This window comes from Gossypium arboreum, chromosome 4 (genome assembly GCF_025698485.1).
Source record: "Gossypium arboreum isolate Shixiya-1 chromosome 4, ASM2569848v2, whole genome shotgun sequence".
In the NCBI taxonomy this organism is placed as follows: domain Eukaryota; kingdom Viridiplantae; phylum Streptophyta; class Magnoliopsida; order Malvales; family Malvaceae; genus Gossypium; species Gossypium arboreum.
In genome coordinates, this window is record NC_069073.1 from 99918046 (window position 1) to 99942890 (window position 24845).

General features: G+C 35.2%; 1 long non-coding RNA gene across 1 annotated transcript; it reads right to left on the minus strand.

Moving 5' to 3' along the window:
* Positions 1 to 7371: 7371 nt before the first annotated feature.
* Positions 7372 to 24226, minus strand: LOC108460690 (uncharacterized). Its single transcript, XR_008281877.1, has 2 exons — positions 19850 to 24226; positions 7372 to 7672 (listed from the first exon to the last, which is right to left on the minus strand). It is a non-coding gene; the product is annotated as an uncharacterized LOC108460690 (long non-coding RNA).
* Between the last annotated feature and the right edge of the window lie 619 nt (positions 24227 to 24845).

The window sequence follows — 24845 nt, forward strand, 5'->3', positions numbered from 1 at the left end:
GTCACACGCCCGTGTGAACAGGCCATGTACCTTACACGGCTACCAGACATGCCCATGTCACAGGATGTGTGAAAATAGGGAATACATATTGACTTTCACAACGCGGTCGGAGACACGCTTGTGTGCCATGCTGTGGAAAAATTAGGGAGGTTACTAACTTGGCCACACGTCCATGTGTCAGCCCGTGTGCCACACACGGCCAATAGACACGCCCGTGTGTCTTGGCCATACCAAACCTGTAGGGTATACTACCATAATTCAAAAGGGTACCCCAGGGGACATATGCCCATGTCTCTACCCGTGTGGACAAAAATAGGTCATTTGTAAAGCCAATTTGCCACCCTTCTTCTTATGCATATAAAGCAACCAAAATATACCATTTCAATGCATATATAGGCAGCCAAAACATGCCAATTCTTACACATATTATGCCATCTATCCTCAACCATTTCAACTACTTAATTCCATTTTCAAAACATACCAAATCATTATGCCAAAATCTCTAACCTCACATAACTTCTAAATGTATTTAATCACCTTACCATCAAATAAATCATACCTCTCAAACATATCAATTCATTATCTATAAATCATACCATACATGCCATTTCTTAAACCATGTTATTACCACATTTGCATTCCAAGCCAAAACACATATACATAACATAGGCCAAATACACATTTTATACCAACCGTGCCAAAACATAAAGCCACCTTATAACCATCAACCAAAATCATTAATAAGCCATTTCAAATGACCATATACATTTCCAACAACCATATCAAAGAAACCATAGCCTATACATGCCATATAACCAAGCCATAAAGTGTAAAAATATTGAAAATCAATAGCCTGATAGTGTGATGCGATCTCCGTTGACTTCCAACCCAAGTGATCCAAAACACTACAAAGAATAGAAAAATAACACAAAGTAAGCTTCACAGCTTAGTAAGTTCGTACATGATCCTAAAATGATCACAACATTCATATAGAAATTCGAAATAGATAAATCATTAACATTTAAAGCATCAATTCATGAGCTAACATTAAATTATTCATGTCCTCATTCGCAAGTTCTCAACTTCATATAACTCAATACTTGAGTAGTTTTCTGTACATACCTGTACTGATACCTTTCTATTTATTACTAATACTCTTATTAAACCTCTTTGGTTTATAAGTGCTTATAATACAAATTCATCGATTTTCTGATGCCATAGTCCAACTATGGTCTTACACATACATTGCCAAGTCCCCGCCGTGGTCTTTCCTTCACATGCCATAACCCGGTTATGGTCTTATTAGTCAATTGCCATATGTATATTTAGTTTAAACAACTATTATTCATATCTTACATAACATTCAATATATATACTTCATTATAGTTAAATAAACACATTTTAACATAAAACATACTTATATTCAATTCTTTTTTCTTTAATATACATAACACAATATGAACTTACCAATTTACTTTCATTTGATTCCCACATAAATTCTGTATGTACCTGTATTACTTATTCCGGTCGTAATTTAATTTTCGTCTTGACTATGCCCGTTAAATCATTCGATATTTCGCACACTAAGTGCCATTCTCAATATTTCGCACACTAAGTTCCATATATGATGTCCCGCACACTAAGTGTTGTACATAGCCAAGCTATCTCAAATCGCACGCTAAGTGCCAAATTTAGTCGAAGCTATACCGAACCGCCCATTATATTTAGCCGATATGTCATCAAACATAACAATAGTCACGTATATACAATTTATACGATATCAAAGCATTAAAGCATAAATATAACAATGCTTATTGCATACGAACTTACCTCAATCGTTAAAACGACGAAACAGATCGACTAGTCCGATACTTTGTTTTCTCCTGTTCTAGATTCGAATACCATTTTTCTCAATCTGTATAATAACAAAATTTACTTATTTAATCATTAATTCATTCAATTTAACACAATTTACACATTTTGGAAAAATTACACTTTTTCCACTATTATTCCATATTTTTGCAATTTAATCCTTATCACATAAAATCACAATTTCATGAAATTAAACACAAATACAAGCTAGCCGAAGTTTCCATTTATTACTATCAACCCATATTTTCAATTTATTTCACATTTTAACCCCTCAATTTACACTTTTCACAATATAATCCTTATTTGACATTTTTATCAAAAATCACTTAACAAAACAAATTAATCTATCAACAATTATTCATTTTCCATCATCAACACTCAAAAACATCAAGATATCATCAATGGAAACTCAAAAATTCATCAAAAAATTCAGAAATTAGGGTACGGGCTAGCTAGAACATGAAGCAACGATCACAAAAACATAAAAATCATCAAAAATCGAGCTCGAAACACACCTCAATTAAAAAAAAACAAGGACCAAACCCTCAAATGCTTCCATGGCTATTTCTTTTCTTTATATTTGGTGGAAGATGAAGGAATATAACATGATTTTGTCTTTTATTTTTATTTATTATTAACTTAAATTACCTTTTTACCTTTTTACCCTTTAAAAACATTAATAAATACACAAAATGCCACTCCACTAACATCCACTATCTCATAAATGGGCTATTTACCACATAAGGACCTTCACTTTTATGTTCTATAGCTATTTGACACCTTTAGCTTATAGAACACAATTTTTACGCTTTACGCGGTTTAGTCCTTTTTACCGAATTAACCACTTAAACGATAAAATTTCTTTACGAAAATTTCACACAACTCTAATATCATGCTGTAAATATTAAAATAATAATAAAATTAAAATTTTCAATGTCGAATTATGGTCTCGATACCACTGTTCTGATTAACCCTAAAAACGGGCTATTACAACTCTCCCCCCTTAGGGATTTTCATCCCCGAAAATCTTATCAGAGAATAGGTTAGTGATTTGCTTTCACTAGTCTCATCAATTTCTCACATAGCCTCGATTTCTCAACTCTTTAATCTCACAGGCTAAGATTTTTGATCTGTTCTTTGCTATACGTCATATCAAACTGAGTTTCTACCTCTGAAAGAGATACTATAGGTAAAGTATCTATTTGTATCATCACATCATTCATATATAAAAAATACATTACGTGTCTTGTCAAGTTCTGATAATAATCTCATACGGTCCGCATGAGCTCAACTTCTTTTTATAGCTAAATCGAGAAATTTTATTTCCATTGCAATACTTTCACAAATATTTAGTTTTCTAACTAAAATTCAATACTTTTACGTATCAAATTCACATATGTTTTCTGTCAATTTGAAACTGCTTTTAGACTGTCGTGAATTACTTTCACTTTCTCTTTAGTCTTTTTAATCACACCGACCCCAGAATTTTTTTATTAAAATTCGATTCAATACAACGAAGTTCAGTAATTGCAACCATACCATACTCATACAATGCTATATTAATATTCATCTCATAACTATTATTATACGCAAACTTAACCAACAATAAATACCTTTCTCAGTTGTTTTCAAGTTCTAGAACATAGTAACAAAATATATTTTCGAAAATCAGAATCACTTCTCATATTAACTATCACATTGAGGATAATAAATAGTGTTACAAAGCAATCCCATACCCAAAGCTCACTGTAGCTTACTTCAGTAACACGATATAAACCTCGTGTCTCCAATTGAACAATAAAAACTGGCACTCTGTAAAAATTAACCATCTCAGGAATGTATAACTCAACTAATCTATCAAAAGAGAAATTTGTACATACGGAGATAAAATATGCAGACTTCTTCAAATATTCAACAAAACATCTGTCTTTTTTAGTGATAAGAATAATCCCATTACAAAAATTCATCAAAATTCTATTTCATTTCTACTTAGATATCATCACATGCTGTAATAGTTTCGAAAACACTCGATAATTAGCTTTAACCATCAGACATTTGGATACAAAGTTAGAAATATCACTTTTCATACATATTCACTAAACAACTGTCTTAGATTATTGTACACCTTAGTACTCCCGGAATGGACAGATAATTACCACTGTGCTAGATGTCACAATTGTTGTAAAATCTCTGGATTTCTCGGCACACGAACTCTATCTCAACACAATGAACGATTGTCAGTTCCAATCTGAAATTCTGAATCAGAAATCAATTTACGTTGTACCCTTTTTAACTTGTAATTCACGAACACACTTCTTAACCTCACAAATTCACTGATTAAACATCAATTTCATTTCTAGCTCAGCCAATAACTACTCATCATCTGATAGGATCAATTGCACGTTTATCGGTCACAAAACACACAAGGATTTCTGGATCAGAACATTTGAGACTATAATCATTTTCCCAGAGTGATAATCAATCACTGACTCACAATCTTTCAATAGTTTAAGGCATCTTTACTGTCTCAAATTCAAATCTTTCAGAAACATCAAATATTTTAAACTTTTGCAGTCTTCAAAAGGTTACATTACTCACCAAACAATTAATGTCGCTAACTATTCAACACAAATACAATGTCAACCATCTCTAATTCTCATGTCGAATAACTCTTTACCCGATGCAGGCTAAACCAGAACTGATGCTTCAGTTAACAATGTCTTCAACTATTTACCACTTTATTAATAAATATCATATCATACAGACTTCACAAGCATAATTTACAAGAACATTTCTCAATAAAATCGTTCTGATGGATATAATTCTGTATCATGTCTTCTAGAATATGAATCTTGTATTCAGAATATTCATCTATTTACTCGTGAACATTCAAAGTTTATTTCCACCCTGTGGATAGATTCAGATCAAGTAACTCAATTAATCCTTCAAGCAATTAATCCAATTAAACTAGACAACTGAATCGATCTCGACTGTCAAACAATAACTTTTCAATTATTAATCAACAAAGCTTTGAACCATACTGAAGCCACAACCATCAGATAGATTAAAATCATAGTTCCATAATAAGGCCGACATCTCAACCGTATGGATATATAATGTCCCAGTTATCAATAATGCATTTTGAACACAAGAGAAATTCAAATATGATTTTCAATAGCAACCAGTGCAGAAACACAACCTCTATAAATTTGATAAATATACCACTGTACTCCCAAGATCAAACCAGAAATTTTAAATCATATTAGATATGATCATCTCCGTCAAAAGAATATCTCTTGCAGACAATCATATAGAATCATAACAAAACCGAGGTAGCAAAATCTCAAAATGTTAAGCTATACAGAATTTTTAGAAATTACAACCCTTATAGAATGATAAAGATCCCGATGATATCCCAGAAAATTTCCAAAAGGAAGAACAACACTTATAAACACTGAAATCAATGGTGACAGAAGCAATACAATCTTCATGTAAATTCAACAGAACAATAACTAGTAGAAACAAAATACTAGCAATCATACAGATTTTACTGTCGATTTTTCTATCAACACAATAGAATAGAATGCCAGAGAAAAAATAGAGCAATGTCGATCATAAACCATATATACCACAATGCTTTCGTCTAACAGTATGTTTAACTAACATTCTCATATGATAATAGCTCCTTATGAAATTAAACAGTCACATATACTTCTGAGAATAAATGTATACATAAAATTCCTAGAAGAAACCATAGTAACTACCCGACTATAATCACTGCACTCAGCTATCATTTCAATTCAAACATTATTCTACTATCTAATTCTGTCATCACTGATTTCATATTATCTCATCACTAACAGAAATCAATTCAGAAGAACTTCCAGTTAATACGTTCTTTAGACATCATACCTGAATATTTTTGTCTTATCGAATACAAATTCTTCTTTAACAGTGACTTTGCATATTACGAATAGTTTTTAACACGATCCAATATCTTTCCTATTACTGTCTTCACTTGCAAACTCATTCTCTTATCTGATCACACTTTCAATCACGAAACTCTATAATTCTACACTTGTAAGCTTATTTAATCTGTATAATATGGATTTCATTACAATACTTTACCGATGAGGGGGTAAGGGTTGTAAAGCCTAAATTTTAACTCTCACGTAAACATGCACATTACACATACTATTATGAATGGCCTATTCATTACTAATTCCACATTCTCAAAACACCTGACAATCATTTACTTATGATCACTTTTGTACTTAACACATAGCTCATACGCTAAATCAAATCATTAATTCACAATCAAAATATTCACATAGCAATCATAGACCAAACATCCCAACTCATATATTCATATAATAATAACATTTATCAATAGCAGGATATCATGCACTCTGATTCATACCTTTATGAGTTTCCACTCATCATCAACACATTTTCACTCAAACCTTGGGAGTAACATTCTATACTATCGGAATTAGCTCGGTTGGAAAACATATATGTCTAATTAAAACAATTCTTGTCAGAATCAGAAGATATCACACTATCACAGGTTAAATATGGCATGTATAGCTAGACTCTCACACTTTACGTTAGTCTTAGAATCGACTAAACCGTAGCTCTGATACCAATTAAATGTAACACCCCTAACCCATATCCGTCACCGGATAGGGTTATTAGGCATTACCAAATAACACAACTCATCACATATATTTATACATTCATGCTCAAAATCCATTCAAAACATTCACAATGTCCTTTGTAAGGTCTACGAGACCTTAAAACATGCTTATAAGTAGTTCGGGACTAAACCGATAACATTTACAAACTTTGGGAAACTTAGAAAATTTTTAATCATTTAAGGGTCACATGCCCATGTGAATAGGCCATGTACCTTACACGGCTACCAGACATGTCCGTGTCACAGGCCGTGTGAAAACAGGGCATACATACTGACTTTCACAATGTAGTCGAAGACACGCCCGTGTACTATGGCGGTGGGAAAATTAGGAAGGTTACTGAAATGGCCACACGGCCAGCCACACGCCCATGTGTCAGCCCGTGTGCCACACACGGCCAATAGACACGCCCGTGTGTCTAGGCCATACCAAACCTGTAGGGTATACTACCATAATTAGAAAGGGTACCTCAGGGGACATATGCCCGTGTCTCTGCCTGTGTGGACAAAAATAGGTCATTTGTAAAGCCAATTTGCCACCCTTCTTCTTATGCATATAAAGCAACCAAAATATACCATTTCAATACATATATAAGCAGCCAAAACATGCCAATTCATACACATATTAAGCCATCTATCTTCAACCATTTAAACTACTTAATTCCATTTTCAAAACATACCAAATCATTATGCCAAAATCACGAACATCACATAACTTCTAAATGTATTTAATCACCTTACCATCAAATAAATCATGCCTCTCAAACATATCAATTCATCATCTATAAATCATACCATACATGCCATTTCTTAAACCACATTATTACCACATTTGCATTCCAAGCCAAAACACATATACATAGCATAGGCCAAATACACATTTTATACCAATCGTGCCAAAACATAAGGCCACCTTATAACCATAAACCAAAATCATTAATAAGCCATTTCAAATGACCATATACATTTCCAACAACCATATCAAAGAGGCCATAGCCTATACATGCCATATAACCAAGCCACAAAGTGTAAAAATATCGAAAATCAATAGCCTGATAGTGTGATGCAATCTCCGTTGACTTCCAACCTGAGCGAACGTCCAAAACACTGCAAAACATAGAAAAATAACACAAAGTAAGCTTCACAGCTTAGTAAGTTCGTACATGATCCTAAAATGATCACAACATTCAGATAGAAATTCAAAATAGATAAATCATTAACATTTAAAGCATCAATTCATGAGCTAACATTAAATTATTCATGTCCTCATTCGCAAGTTCTCAACTTTATATAACTCAATACTTGAGTAGTTTTCTGTACATACCTGTACTGATACCTTTCTATTTATCACCAATACTCTTATCAAACCTCTCTGGTTTATAAGTGTTTATGATACAAATTCATCAATTTTCTAATGCCATAGTCCAATCATGGTTTTACATATACATTGCCAATGCCCTGCCGGGGTCTTTCTTTTACATGCCTTAACCCGGTTATGGTCTTATTAGTCTATTGCCACATGTATATTTAGTTTAAACAACTATTATTCATATCTTACATAACATTCAATATATATACTTTATTATAGTCAAATAAACACATTTTGACATAAAACATACTTATACTCAATTCTTTTTTCTTTAATATACATAATACAATATGAATTCACCAATTTACTTTCATTCGATTCTCACATAAATTCTGTATGTACCTGTATTGTGACAGCCCTATAGTGACCCTAGTCGGAAAGCGGTTTCGGGACCGCTAAACCGAGTCACCAAATTATTTGAATGTGATATTTATGGTCTAAAATATGTGAATATGAATGTACGAAAATTTTAAGCTTCGATTTAGTTAATTGCATGTGAATGTAGTACATAGGACTTGTGTGACACTTTTGAAATGTGATAGGCTAATCAATAAGGATCTAATAGTGCATGTAATCAAAAGGGAGGACTTGCATGTCAATTTTCCCCCCTAATTAGTAGTGGCCGGCCATGAGCATGAGGGTGGACAAAATGTTATGGCTAAAACATGTCATAAACATGTTAGGTTAATGCTTCATGTAAGGAATAATAAAATAAAGAGCATGGGCAATAAAGTATTAGTGTTAGTAGGATGAGAAAAAAAGAAAAGAAAGAATGTGTGTGATTGTTTCCTCCCCCCAATTGCCGTGAGTTGAAGGAAAGAAGACAAAAAAAAAAAGTGTTCATCCTTGAACATCTTTGGTAAAAACTTTAAGGAGAAAGGAAGAAGAAAGGTTGAAGAGGTTCTACCATGCATGTAACTAGGCTAAGGTATGTTTGAGGTTGCTCCATGAGATTCATGTATATTTTAGTAGTTAGCTTGAGTTCTAACTAGCCCATGGTTCAAATCTTTACTATGTCATGGAGATGATATTCTGGCTAAGGTGGATTTGTGTTGATGTCATTTGCATGCTAAAAGTGAAGCTTTGTAATGATGCATATGATGGTGGATTGATGATTCTTGAATCTTCTTTTTAGCATTTTGAGTGAGACATTAAGTTCTTTGTTTAACCATGACCAAAATTGAAATGGTATGGTGTTGTGATGCATTCGCCATGGTAGGAAGTAGAAGAGAAATATCGTTGTTGTTCACGTTATTTGGATGAGAAATGGTAGTAAGGTGAAGTGAAAATGTTAGTGTTTGATTTACTAGTGTATATATGTGTATTGGCCAAGTTTTGAACTTGAAACAAAATGGTGTTTAGTCAATACAAGTGACCATACTTGTAGAATGTATTAAGTGTTGCAATCGGCCTCAACATAGACATGCATGTTCTACCACATGAATGAGTACATAAGTTGATGTGTATGTTCTACCATAGGTAAGCATATTGATGGCTTTATCTTGACTTAGAAAATTGGCTAAGGGGAATATTAGCTAATATGTTGAATTCGATTCGTGATTTCGTACATATGTGACTCTAATGTCTAATGTATATATGGGCTAAGTACCTTGAGCTTCTCTTTTGATGTTCGAACGAATTGTATTAAATTGCTTAATGTGATTAAAAATGCGTATGACCATTTTGTATTTAAGCTAAAGGTGGCCATATGACCCACCAAATTCATTGCCATGTTCGGCCATAAGCTAGCATAATGAGACTTTAATAAGTTAAATTTGTTTGAATTAGCTCAAGAGCTTAGAGGACCAAAGTTGGATAAGGGAAAGAAAAATGTGATCGAATAGCCGCCGAAATCGTTCGACAACATCCGAGGTAAGTTTTTGAGTAATGGAGCTTAGATTATGATTCGATTAGATTATGTCTTAAGTAAATCAAAATCATGCTCTTTGTATGTGGCTATTGAGCCGAAATTTGTAAGTGTGATAAGTGTTTTGTGTTTGAGCTTTGGTAATGAAAATGAAATATGGATGTGTCATGATTTATTGATATAAGTGCATGGTTATTGAATGATATCCTGCTAAGTCCCGAAGGCTTTTGTGCTAGGTGACTATAACCGGACTAAGATCGAAGGCATTCGTATGCGAGTTGCTATATCCAGGGCTAAGACCAAGGCATTTGTGCTAGCGACTATATCCTGCTAAGTCCAGAAGGCATTTATGCTAGTGACCACATCTGGCTAAGACCAAGGCCTTGTGCAAGTAGTTATATCGGCTAAATCAAGATTACTTGAGTTTGGGAATGAGCGATCTGCTGTAATAATTTCAATTAATACGCTCGTAAAATCTCAACAACGAGGTATGTGTTGTACATGCATTGGATTAATTGATTCCCTTAAATAGCATTATTTCGATCGATTAAGGAGCTTAGGTTTTTGGTTAAGTTGATCCCTTATGTATGAATATAAGGGTTGGAAATGTGAAGTGGGACTGATTTTTTGAGAATATGTGTATATGAAATTATCCGTTTAGTTATATGAATGCTATACTTGATTGAGCCTAATTCCATTGCTCAAAACTTACTAAGCATTAAATGCTTACTTCGTTTCTTTGAATCTCTGTTTTATAGATTTTGGTTCGTCAGCCATCAGACTCGAGAGTGTCGAAGTCGAAGTCGCCCACACTATTAAAGCCCCTTTTGGTACACTTTTGGTTGAACTTTGAAATGGCATGTATAGGACTACCCTTTTTGTTGTTGGTCATGGACCCTTTGGTTTTGTATAAATTTGGATAGCCATGCGAAAATGGCTTATATACACTTTGAGCTTAATTTTATAATCGTCTTGTATGATGTTCATTAAGAGGTATGGAAATTTTTGGGAACGATTAGCCATTGGAATGGTTAATCATGATCATATTTTGTGCTATTTATGCAAAAGGGCTAGTTGAATCATGGAAACTATGTAATAGGTAAAGTCTACCTTAAAATAGATCTTGATAGAAGGTGGCGTGAATGTGAAAAATCACTAAAAATAGTAGGAATGGAATTAAATAGTGAATAATTATTTAATCAAACCTTGATGAATCTATTTTCATAGGAAAGTAACAAAACGATCATATGAACAGTATATTATGAGATATTTATGTTTTCGTGAGACAGGGCGAACGGTTTCGGATTCCTGTTCCAACTTTGGAAATTCATTATAAATTAACCAGAGATAATTAGAAGTCATTCCATATATGTATAGATTCCTTTTCGAGTCTAGTTTCTATAAAACAAACGGCATCGAGATTGAAACCCTGCAGAGGAGATATTCAAGTCGTAATGCGCAAAGGTCGGTGTAGTCGAACCTCAAGCAGGGGAGACTTTAACTAATAAAGCTGTACTAATTGGCTCGACTAAAATTCTAGAAAAAATTTTTAGATGAAAATATGAGTCTAGTTTCGGAAAAATTTATGAAACCGGTTTTCGAGTTCAAACTCAAGATATGATTTTTAAGGCGATAGTGATGCAAGAACGACTTGTGCGGAAAATTTTCAAATGGATTGTGAAAATAAGTGGATTAAGCCGTTAACCCCTCGTGTGCAGCTCCTAAAGCGGTCTCGATGCGGGTGTTACAATTTTATTGGTATTAGAGCTACGGTTTAGTCGATTCTAGGACTACCGTAATGCGTTTGGGTCTAGCTATACATGCCATTTTATGTGAATATTTGATAGTGTGGTGATTTACGACATTGCAAATGTGTTTATTTATAGTAATGGATCCGATCCCAACCGAAGCGGTGGTGATGATCTTAAGAGTGTAGCGCTTTGCTCAAGACAAGGGACAAATGGCGGACTCTCAACCTAATGCTAGTAATCCGAATGATGAAGCTAGACAAGCTTTTTATAGCGTGATGAATGATTGGTTCAACCAATACATTCGAACTAATCTACTGTTCCACAACCTCCATTCCCGACTAATGCCACTCCCGACCTACAATACCTCCGTGAATCGACCAAATAAGGTCGAATAAGCCCCAGTTGATGAATCGAAAACACGGGCTCTTGAATTTAAAGCTACGGACAACGATGATGCCGAGCAAGCAGAATTTTGGTTGGACAACACTATCCGGGTACTCGATGAGCTATCTTGCACACTCGATGAGTGCCTAAAGTGTACTATCTCCTTGTTACGTGATTCTGCCTACTATTGGTGGAATACATTGACTTCTGTTGTGCCCAGAGAGCAAGTAACTTGGGAGTTTTTCCAAACCGATTTTTGAAAGAAGTATATCAGTCAGAGATTCATTGATCAAAAATGAAAGGAATTTCTTGAACTCAAACAAGGTTCCATGTCGGTTCCATCACTATGAGCGAAAATTTGTGAGGCTTAGCCAGATGCAGCGAGAATGCATTTCTTGAAGTCGTGATGTGCAAACGTTTGAAGATGGACTAAATGATGATATAAAGTTGCATGTTGGCATTTTAGAAATCAGAGAATTTGTGGTACTCGTCGGCGAGCTTGCAAAGCCGAGGAGCTCGAGATGGAGAAAAGAAAAGGCGATATGGGAGCAAAGGAGTTTCGTAAGAGGTCTTGGGAGGCTCTTTCAACAGTCATCGAAGAAATTTAGAGATGATTTAAGTAGATCTAGAAACACTTGGGCTTTTCTAGACGAGATCGCGATCGACCCCCTGTAAGTGCACGAGTCACTTAGGTCGCCAGTGTTGGAACTGATCGTCGAGACAGAGCGGAGTGCCAGTATTGTGGTAAATGGCATTCGGGGAGTTGTAGATTCTATGACCGCTCCTGTTACAAGTGCGGGTCAGTTGACCACTTCATTAAAGATTGCCCGAGGTTGTCTGAACAGAATGCAAATCAGAGTGGGAAACCGGGTGCTACCACTGCTCGAGGTAGACCATTTAGAAATATGGGCAATGCTAGTGGTGGTCAGAGAGGATCTAGGGATGCTACGACCAGATATGAGGCTCGTGCTCTGCTAGGGCTTATGCTATATCTGACGCCGAGGATGCTTCCTCGCCGGATGTTATTCTGGGGTACTTTTACTCTCTTTGATACTAATGTGATTGCTTTGATTGACCTGTTATATATGTGAAACCTTAGCATCGAGAAGACTTTACCTATTGAGTCTATTGAGTTCGTAATTGGTGTCAAATCCTTGGGTCGTTCGTGCTTGTCGACAAAATGTGTAAGAAATGTCCCTAGTAATTCGAGGTTCTGTTTTCCGTGGACTTGATGCTTTTTCGTTTGATGAATTTGATGTTATTCTTGGTTTGGATTGGTTGACCGTGCATGATGCGGTTGTGAATTTCAAAAGCAAGACTATTGATTTGAGGTGCATAAATAACGAGATAATCCGAGTTGAGTCTACGGACTTAAAGGGTTGCCATTGTAATATCATCAATGTTGGCTCGAAATATGTAAGAAAGGGTGTAAAGCATACCTTGCGTATGTACTTGATGACAAAGAGTTAGAAAAGAAACCCGAATCTGTCTTTGGTGGTTTGCGAATACGGATGTTTTTCTGAAGAATTCTTGGATTTACCACTGTTCGGGAGGTAGAGTTTGGCATCGAGCTTGTACACAGGACTACGCCGATTTCGATAGCTCCGTGATCGTATGGCACCAACCGAAGTTAAAAGAGTTGAAAGCTCGATTGCAAGAATTGACGGATAGAGGTTTCGCTCGACCAAGTTTCTCACCTTAGGGTGCACAGTATTGTTTGTGAAAAGAAGGACGGAACCATGAGGTTGTGCATCGACTATCGTCGGTGAATAGAGTGACAATAAAGAATAAATATCCGATTCAGCGTATTGACGATTTGTTTGATCAACTAAAGGAGCCTCGGTGTTTTCAAAGATACATTTGAGATCGGGTTATTACGATTCTTGAATTCGAGATTCGGATATACCAAAACCGCTTTCGAGCGAGATACGGTCACTACGAGTTCTTAGTGATGCCGTTTGGGCTCACTAATGCCCTGCGGTATTTATGGATTTGATGAATCGGATCTTGAGACGATATTTGGACCGGTTAGTAGTTGTGTTCATTGATGACATCTTCGTCTATTCAAGAGATGAGACCAAACATCTTGAGCACACGAGATTAGTGTTGCAAATTTTACGGGATAAGCGGTTATATGCTAAGTTTAGTAAGTGTGAGTTACGGTTAGAGAGGTTAGCTTCTTGGGTCATGTGGTATCGCATCGGTATTCGAGTTGATCCGAGCAAAATTTCACCATACTTAGCTGGAAGCCTCAGAAATATTCTTGAGGTTAGAGCTTTTTGGGACTTAGGTTACATTACCAACGGTTTGTAAAGGTTTCTCGATGATAGCCACACCGATGACGAAACTACTTGAGAAAGATGTTAAGTTTGAATGGACGGAAAAATGTCGAAAAGTTTTGATCAATCGAAAACTTATTTGATGAAGCTCAATTCTAGTGCTGACCGAATCGAGCAAGGAGTTAAGTCATTTATAGTGATGCATCCCTACTTGGGTTGGGTTGCGTATTGATGCAAGAAGGTCGAGTTGTGGCCTATCGTCGAGACAATTAAAGCCACATAAGAAAAATTATCCGACCCATGATCTCGAACTAGCCGCCATTGTATTCGCTTTGAAAATATGGCGACACTACTTATTTGGGGAGAAGTGCCATGTATATTCGGATCACAAAAGTCTCAAATATTTGATGACTCAAAGAGACTTGAATCTGCGACAAAGCGTTGGCTTGAGTTGTTGAAAGATTATGAACTTGTCATTGACTATCACCCGGAAAGGCTAATGTGGTTGCGGATGCCTTAAGTCGTAAATCCTTTGTTTGCTTCTGACGATGAATGTACACTTATGCATTCTATCCTACAATGTGTTAGTGGCGGAATTAAAGGCCAAACCATTGTTGATTCATCAAATTCGTGAAGCTCGAGAAAGTCGATGATGAATTGGTTGCAAAACGGATTTGAATGTGTTAGAATATGGAATCGAGTTTCAAATCGATGATGACAATTGTTTGAGGTTCAAAGGTCGTTTATGCGTTCCAAGAAATTGAACTCATTTCGATGATTACGAGCGAAGCTCATTGTAGCCGAATGTCAATTCACCGGGAGTATGAAAATGTACAACGATCCGAGGCGCTTGATTTTGGTGGCATGGTATGAAACGAGACATTTCGATTTTGTTTGAAGTGCTTAGTATGTCGACAAGTGAAGGCGGAACATCAAGTACCTCTGAGTTTACTTGACCAATCATGATACCGAATGGAAATGGGATCGAGTCACGATGGATTTTGTATCTGGGTTGCCATTGTCGACAAGTAAGAAAGATGCGATTTGGGTTGTTGTTGATAGATTGACTAAGTCGGCTAATTTTATCCCGTCGTTTGAATTTTTCATTGGATAAACTAAATTTGAATTGTATGTTTCTCAGTTGTGAGATTACGAGTCTACCGATTTCTATTGTGTCGGCTAGAGATCAGAGATTCACCTCGCGATTTTGGAAGAAATTGCAAGAAGCTTTGGGTACCAAGTCGCATTTTAGCACCGCTTTTCATCCACAAACCGATGGTCAATCCGGCGGATAATTCGAGATACTTGAGGATATGTTGAGATGTTGCATCCTCGAGTTTAGTAGTTCATGGAATAGTATTTACCTTTGATTGAATTCGCCACAACAATAGTTTTCAATCAAGTATTAAGATGGCACCTTACGAGGCTTTTATGCGGCGTAAATGCCGTGACGCCATTGTTTTGGACCGAGCTCGGTGAAAGCAAAATTTTGAAGTGGATTTGATTAAAGATCTTTGAGCGAAAGTAAAAATAATTCGTGAAAGTCTGAAGGCGACATCGGATCGTCGAGAAGTCGACGCGATTTAAAGCGAAGAGATATTGAGTATCGGTGGGAGACAAAGTGTTTCTTAAGGTATCGCCTTGGAAAAGATACTCGATTTGGCCGTAAGGGCAAATTGAGTCCGAGATTCATTGGTAGTATGAGATCTCCGAACGAGTTGGCCCGATTGCATATAGGTTGCTTTTACCCCGAACTCGAAAGGATCCACAGCGTTTTCATGTTTCGATGCTTGACGTTCTGATCCGATCCTTCGACGTAATAAACCCTCCGAGGTCGAAATTCAAGCCGATATGAGTTATGAAGAAGAACCGATTCGTATCTAGCTCGTGAAGTGAAAGAGTTGCGAAACAAAAGGGTTACATTAGTGAAAGTGTTATGGCTCAAACACGGGATCGAAGAAGCTACTTGGGAAGCGAGAATGCCATGAAAGAACGATACCCAAACCTATTTACCGATAAGATTTTACGGGACGAAAATTTCTTAAGTGGGGAGAGTTGTGATGACCTATAGTGACCCTAGTCGGAAGCGGTTTTGGGACCGCTAAACCAAAGTCACCAAATTATTTGAATGTGATATTTATGGTCTAAAATATGTGAATATGAATGTGCGAAAATTTTAAGCTTCGATTTAGTTAATTGCATGTGAATGTAGTACATAGGACTTGTGTGACACTTTTGAAATGTGATAGGCTAATCTATAAGGATCTAATAGTGCATGTAATCAAAAGGAGGACTTGCATGTCAATTTTCCCCCTAATTAATAGTGGTAGGCCATGAGCATGAGGGTGGACAAAATGTTATGGCTAAAACATGTCATAAACATGTTGGGTTAATGCTTCATGTAAGGAATAATAAAATAAAGAGCATGGGCAATAAAGTATTAGTGTTAGTAGGATGAGAAAAAAAAGAAAGAATGTGTGTGATTGTTCCCCCATTCCGTGAGTTGAAGGAAAGAAAAAAAAGTGTTCATCCTTAAACATCTTTGGTAGAAAACTTTAAGGAGAAAGGAAGAAGAAAGGTTGAAGAGGTTCGACCATGCATGTAACTAGGCTAAGGTATGTTTGAGGTTGCTCCATGAGATTCATGTATATTTTAGTAGTTAGCTTGAGTTCTAACTAGCCCATGGTTCAAATCTTTACTATATCATGGAGATGATATTCGGCTAAGGTGGATTTGTGTTGATGTCATTTGCATGCTAAAAGTGAAGCTTTGTAATGATGCATGTGATGGTGGATTGATGATTCTTGAATCTTCTTTTTAGCATTTTTGAGTGAGACATTAAGTTCTTTGTTTAACCATGACCAAAATTGAAATGGTATGGTGTTGTGATGCATTCGGCCATGGTAGGAAGTAGAAGAGAAATATCGTTGTTGTTCACGTTATTTGGATGAGAAATGGTAGTAAGGTGAAGTGAAAATGTTAGTGTTTGATTTACTAGTGTATATATGTGTATTGGCCAAGTTTTGAACTTGAAACAAAATGGTGTTTAGTCAATACAAGTGACCATACTTGTAGAATGTATTAAGTGTTGCAATCGGCCTCAACATAGACATGCATGTTCGGCCACATGAATGACTACATAAGTTGATGTGTATGTTCGGCCATAGGTAAGCATATTGATGGCTTTATCTTGACTTAGAAAATTCAGCTAAGGGGAATATTAGCTAATATGTTGAATTCGATTCGTGATTTCGTACATATGTGACTCTAATGTCTAATGTATATATGGGCTAAGTACCTTGAGCTTCTCTTTTGATGTTCGAACGAATTGTATTAAATTGCTTAATGTGATTAAAAATACGTATGACCATTTTGTATTTGAGCTAAAGGTGGCCATATGACCCATCAAATTTATTGTCATGTTCGGCCATAGGCTAGCATAATGAGACTTTAATAAGTTAAATTTGTTTGAATTAGCTCAAGAGCTTAGAGGACCAAAGTTGGATAAGGGAAAGGAAAAAGTGATCGAATAACCGCCGAAATCGTTCGACAACATCCGAGGTAAGTTTTTGAGTAATGGAGCTTAGATTATGATTCGATTAGATTATGTCTTAAGTAAATCAAAATCATGCTCTTTGTATGTGGCTATTAGTAGAAATTTGTAAGTGTGATAAGTGTTTTGTGTTTGAGCTTTGGTAATGAAAATGAAATATGGATGTGTCATGATTTATTGATATAAGTGCATGGTTATTCGAATGATATCCAAGCTAAGTCTTAGAAGGCTTTTGTGCTAGGTGACTATAATGGGACTAAGATCAAGAAGGCATTCGATGCGAGTTGTTATATCAGGGCTAAGACCGAAAGCATTTGTGCTAGCGACTATATCGTGGCTAAGTCCGAAGGCATTTATGCTAGTGACCACATCTGGCTAAGACCGAAGGCCTTGTGCAAGTAGTTATATCCGCTAAATCAGAAGATTACTTGAGTTTGGGAATGAGCGATCTTGTAATAATTTCAATTAATAAGCTCGTAAAATCTCAATAACGAGGTATGTGTTGTACATGCATTGGATTAATTGATTCCCTTAAATAGCATTTTTCGATCGATTAAGGAGCTTAGGTTTTGGTTAAGTTGATCCCTTATGTATGAATATAAGGGTTGGAAATGTAAGTGGGGTGATTTTGAGAATATATGTGTATATGAAGTTATCCGTTTAGTTATATGAATGCTATACTTCAGTTGAGCCTAATTCCATTGCTCAAAACTTACTAAGCATTAAATGCTTACTCCGTTTCTTTGAATCTCTGTTTTATAGATTTTGGTTCGTCAGCTATCGGACTCGGGAGTGTCGAAGTCGAAGTCATCCACACTATCAAAGCCTCTTTTGGTACACTTTTGGTTGAACTTTGAAATGGCATGTATAGGACTACCCTTTTTGTTGTTGGTCATGGACCCTTTGGTTTTGTATAAATTTGGATAGCCATGCGAAAATGGCTTATATACACTTTGAGCTTAATTTTATAATCGTCTTGTATGATGTTCATTAAGAGGTATGGAAATTTTTGGGAACGATTAGCTATTGGAATGGTTAATCATGATCATATTTTGTGCTATTTATGCAAAAGGGCTAGTTGAATCATGGAAACTATGTAATAGGTAAAGTCTACCTTAAAATAGATCTTGATAGCGAAGATGGCGTAAATGTGAAAAATCACTAAAAATAGTAGGAATGGAATTAAATAGTGAATAAATTATATAATCGAACCTTGATGAATCTATTTTCATAGGAAAGTGAAACAATCATATGAACAAGTATATTATGAGATATTTAAGTTTTTGTAAGACAGGGCGAAGCGGTTTCGGATTCCTTGTTCGACTTTAGAAATTAAATATAAATTAACCGAGAGATAATTAGAAGTCATTCCATATATGTATAGATTCCTTTTCAAGTCTAGTTTCTATAGAAACAAACGGCATCGATATTGAAACCACATGCGGGGAGATATTCAAGTCGTAATGCACAAAGGTCGGTGTAGTCGAACCACGAAGCAGGGAGACTTTAACTAATAAAGCATGACTAATTAGCTCGACCAAAAATTCTAGAAAATAATTTTAGATGAACATATGAGTCTAGTTTTAGGAAAAATTTTAAACCGGTTTTCGAGTTCAAACTCAAGATATGATTTTTAAGGCGACGAAGAATGCAATTAATCGACTTGCGGAAAATTTTCAAATGGATTGTGAAAATAAGTGGATTAAGCGTTAACCCCTCGTGTAAAACTCAAAAGCGGTCTCGAAGTGCACGGTGTTACATGTATTACTTATTCTGGCCGTACTTTAATTCTCGTCTTGACTATGCTCGTTGAATCATTCGATATGTCGTACACTAAGAGCCATTATCAAAATTTCGCACACTAAGTGCCATATTTGATGTCCCGCACACTAAGTACTATACATAGCCAAAGCTATCCCAAATCGCACACTAAGTGCCAAATTTAGTCGAAGCTATACCGAACCGCCCACTATATTTAGCCGATATGTCATCAAACATAACAATAGTCACGTATAAACAATTTATACGAAATCAAAGCATTAAATCATAAATATAACAATGCTTATTGCATATGAACTTACCTCAATCGTTAAAACGACGAAATAGATCGACTAGTCCGATACTTTGTTTTCTCCCGTTCTAGATTCGAATATCATTTTTCTCAATCTGTATAATAACAAAATTTACTTATTTAATCATTAATTCATTCAATTTAACACAATTTACACATTTTGGAAAAATTACACTTTTGCCACTATTATTCCATATTTTTGTAATTTAGTCCTTATCACATAAAATCACAATTTCATGAAATTAAACACAAATCCAAGCTAGCCGAAGTTTCCATTTATTACTATCAACCCATTTTTTCAATTTATTTCACATTTTAACCCCTCAATTTACACTTTTCACAATTTAATCCTTATTTGACATTTTTACCAAAAATCACTTAACAAAATATATTAATCTATCAACAATTATTCATTTTCCATCATCAACACTCAAAAACATCAAGATATCATCAATGGAAACTCAAAAATTGATCAAAAAATTCAAAAATTAGGGTACGGGCTAGTTAGAACACGAAGCAACGATCACAAAAACATAAAAATCATCAAAAATTGAGCTCGAAACATACCTCAATTAAAAACAACAAGGGCCGAACCCTCAAATTCTTCCATGGATATTTATTTTCTCTATATTCGGTGGAAGATGAAGGAATATAACATGATTTTGGCTTTTATTTTTATTTTTTATTAACTTAAATTACCTATTTACCTTTTTTCCCTTTAAAAACATTAATAAATACACCAAATGCCACTCCACTAACATCCAATATCTCATAAATGGGCTATTTACCATATAAGGACCTTCAATTTTAAGTTCTATAGCTATTTGACACCTTTAGCTTATAGAACACAACTTTTACTCTTTACGCAATTTAGTCCTTTTTACCGAATTAACCACTTAAACGATAAATTTTCTTTACGAAAATTTCACACAACTCTAATATCATGCTGTAAATATTAAAATAATAATAAAAACAAATTTTTCAATGTCAGATTGTGGTCTCAATACTGCTGTTCCGATTAACCCTAAAAACAAGCTGTTACAATACCTCAGCCTATCCTCAAACCTCAGGCTCTTATTTTGCTCAGTGGAAATCATACACGAAGCATAATGATTAATCCTTAAAAATTCAAATTCAAACTCAGCCACAATCATATCCCTCTATTTTAGCTCGATGAACTCATGTTTACGTGCCTCAACATACCTCCTACCTACATACTTTTTTTGGAAGGCCTCATGGAAGTACTCCTAAGTCAATCATTCAGTCAGTGTACCTCTCACAACATACTGCCACCATTGGTAGGCCTTATCCTTCAACAATAACATAATATTTTTCAGTTTTTGTTCTAGAGTAGAGTCCATGTCATCCAAAATCCTCTCAGTAGCCTTCATCCAATATTCGGTTACATTCGGGGTTGTCCCAACTACACCTCTGAATAACTCAGCTTTGTTAGATTGAAGCCTTTTAGTCACAAAATATTGGTTCCCAAATCCAGTTTAGGCTTCAACCACCCTCTGAAGAACCGTCAATATCACTTGCGATACTGCATCATCACCCCTGTGAAATTTTTTATCTCTAGTAGTAAATGAATCTTCTCTATAATCAACCTCGAGAATTGGAGTGTTGTCCTGAGCTGGTGGTGGCTCAACAGAAGCAACTCAATGTGCCCTACCTCGAGGTCATCTACCTCGGGTGCTCATAATGAATGCCCGAATATGTAACGTCTAACATAGATATAAAGTTCAAAAATAAAATACCTAGTTACTTCTTGAGTATTTATAGTCTAAAGTTTGTCTATAGTTTTAGTATTAACAGTAACTAAGTTAGAAAAGACATCGGAGTCTCGAAATTTATTTTTTGAAAATATTTATAAAAAAAATCACTTGTGGCATGGTTTTCCCAAATAGCCCTTTTAAAATATGCATCTAGACCTAAACAAAAACCACAATATGAGTTTTGAACTTGGCTTTGATACCGACAAATGTAACCTCCTTGACCCGACGTAGACGTTACGTTCGGATTCTGAAGGTCACATAGGTCACAATAATGGCCTAGTAAAATAATCAAATCCAAAAGTTTACTTTTGAAATCATTTGCTTATCCTACGAAAAATACGTTTGAGTAATTTTCTTAATTCAATAAAAATTATTGGGCTTTAACCAAATTGAATTAGAAGTTATCTTGTAAAAACTCTTATGCCATTTGGAAATTTTAGTTGATATTAAATTTTACAAAAAAAACAAAAAAATTCTATTTAACTAGTTTAAAATCTAGAGACTAATTTGTAAAGATTTTGTATTTTTGAAAACTTTGTAAATTTTCGGATTAAAATATCTTTTTAGAAATCCAGTTTAAATTATACAGTGGAAAAAGAGTTTTTAACCAATTTTACATTTAAAACTAGGTTTCATGCATTTTAAAGCATAATCATAAGTTTGTTCAATTTCAAACGTTTTTGCATGTAATGTAATTTAAAACCAACCAAAAATAACCTATGCCACAATCCAAATAAATTATTACAATCCCCAAATGAAAATTTATATATTAAAGTAAAAGTACTTTTTAAAATAAAATAAAAGTTCAAGATGATCCTCCGTATGTCGAGTCCAAATTCTAATATCATGGATTCTCTATAGAGACAGTAAACTAAGGAATGAGCTATAGAGGTCAGTGTAAGTATTAACACATAAATTTTTCAGTTACGATAGGATAAAACAGTAATCAAGCTAGTAGTAACACAATATAAAAAATAACATAAATTGTATCATGCATGTACATGCTCATGTTCAACAGTGCAAATTTTTTTTAAAATTCAAAGAAAATTCCTACCCATCATCTACTACACATCACAGTAAGAGTTCCCTAGAACTCATCGATCCCTACACACCGTGTTGTGGACAAGCCACCAGTAGTTGCAAATAAACTACCAGAACTTCCTCCTTACATATCATCCCAATCAACATACAATGCATTATGCCATAACAGAATTAGAATCAATACAGTAGGCATGCTTCAACATGCAATAAGTTTTAACAGAAACAGTGGGCATGTTTTTCATCATGCGTTCAATAAAATAGTGACAGTAAATATGTTTTAACATGTTATCAGAATATCGGTAACAATATTATGCCATAATATCACAAAACATATGAATCAAAACAAAACATACGATAACAATATACACAATTTTAGTCAACACAGAAGCCATAGTCCAAGACACTTACATCCAGCCAATCCTAGTGATGGGCTCAAATCTCATTCGGCTAACACCAAAGGAACTCATGCATTCGTTTAGTCACAACGAAGGCATAGATTCATACGGGTGCTATCAAACACATACCTATAGTACTTATGGATAAGACATATGCAGATTACATTTGGAAGAACCCCACCTTAATTCGTATGTCCAAATAACACTAGATCTAATCCGCTACACTCTTTTGTTACAGATTTGACCAGATCTCATCTAGATCTGAACTTTGAATTAAAAAAACACACATAAAACTCCATATTAGATTCAATTATACTAGATTTAGGAAAACATCTATAGATCTGAATACTAAACAAAAGAAGAACACTTAACTTTTTTCTTCGATTTACAAATCTGAAACACACCACTTCTACAAATTAGATCTGGTTTAAAGTGTCTAAATCTATACCTTGAATGTTAAACGTACACAAAAACACACAATTAGATTCGGCCATTGATAAATCCGGGAAGGGACCTATATAACCGATTAACAGATTTGAAAGAAAAAAAAGATGATCGTACATCCGAACACGAGAGCTACTCGTGAAAAACACTAACATTTCTTACTTACAGATTGGAATGAAAAAAGTAAGTAAATATCCGACCAAAATGAAAGAAATGAAGGCTAACAGAGAAGAGAAAAAAATAGTGGCGACGCGGCGATGACGAAAAAGGGGGCAACAACAAGTGACGGTAAGGGAGGTGGCAAAAAAAGGAAGGCGACAATGATGCTAAGGGGCGCAATGGTAGTGAAAAAGGGTGGAATAGGTGCAGTAGCAGTGGTGGTGCAAGAGAGAATAGGTGCGGAGATGGCTGTGGTGTAACAGAGGAGAGTGGTAACATAAGCAAAAGAAAGAAAGAAAAGAAAAGAAAACTGAGAGGAGGCTAAGGAGAGGGGTGGCACAAGGGATGAATGAGAGAATTTTTTTTAGATTATTGGGTAAGGGTGGAAATGTGAAAGCAAAATAGAGAAAAAGATGTTATATACTAGGTTTTAAAAACCCTATACAGTAATTAGGGTTTAAAAAAAAGGGAATGCAAAAAATTGCAAAGGAAAGGACTTGAACTTCGATTTCAAAAATAATTTCCTTGACACTTAACCATTAGACCAACGACTCATTTTATGCTTAAACATACAAAAAAAAATCGGGGCGTGACATAATTTTTAACAGTAAAATGAGTTTCTTGGGCAGGCCAGACCAGCTCAAAAACGACTTTAGGCATGAAAATGTTTTGGAACCAGGCCTTAACCCAACTTGGCCCATGGACAACTTTAGTTATTAGTGCCACATCAATACAAATTAACAGTGTTAGTGCGAAGGTACCAAACTGGGTGATGGAATACAAATTTAGGAACCAACTAGGTCCAAAAAAAATTCAGACATCAATTAAGTACTTTTGAGTAAGTTCAGAGGCAAAGTACATATTAACTCATAATCAAAATATAATCAAATTTGCAATGTTTAATATTTAGTTTGCCCCTTATACTTGTCCAAAAGTACGTAATTGGTACCTGAACATTTTTGGACTTAATTGGTACACGAACTTGTATCTATCATCCAGGTAGGTACCTTCGCACTAACACTATTAGTTTGCGTTGGTGTGACATTAATAGCCAATTCCGTGTGACACGTGGCAACTTTTCAATATATCACGTGGTGAGCATAAATTTAAAAATTTAAAATCTATTAATTATAAAAATATATAATATTTTTTCACATCAAGAATGAACCTAGGCAAATGATTGTCTAGATAC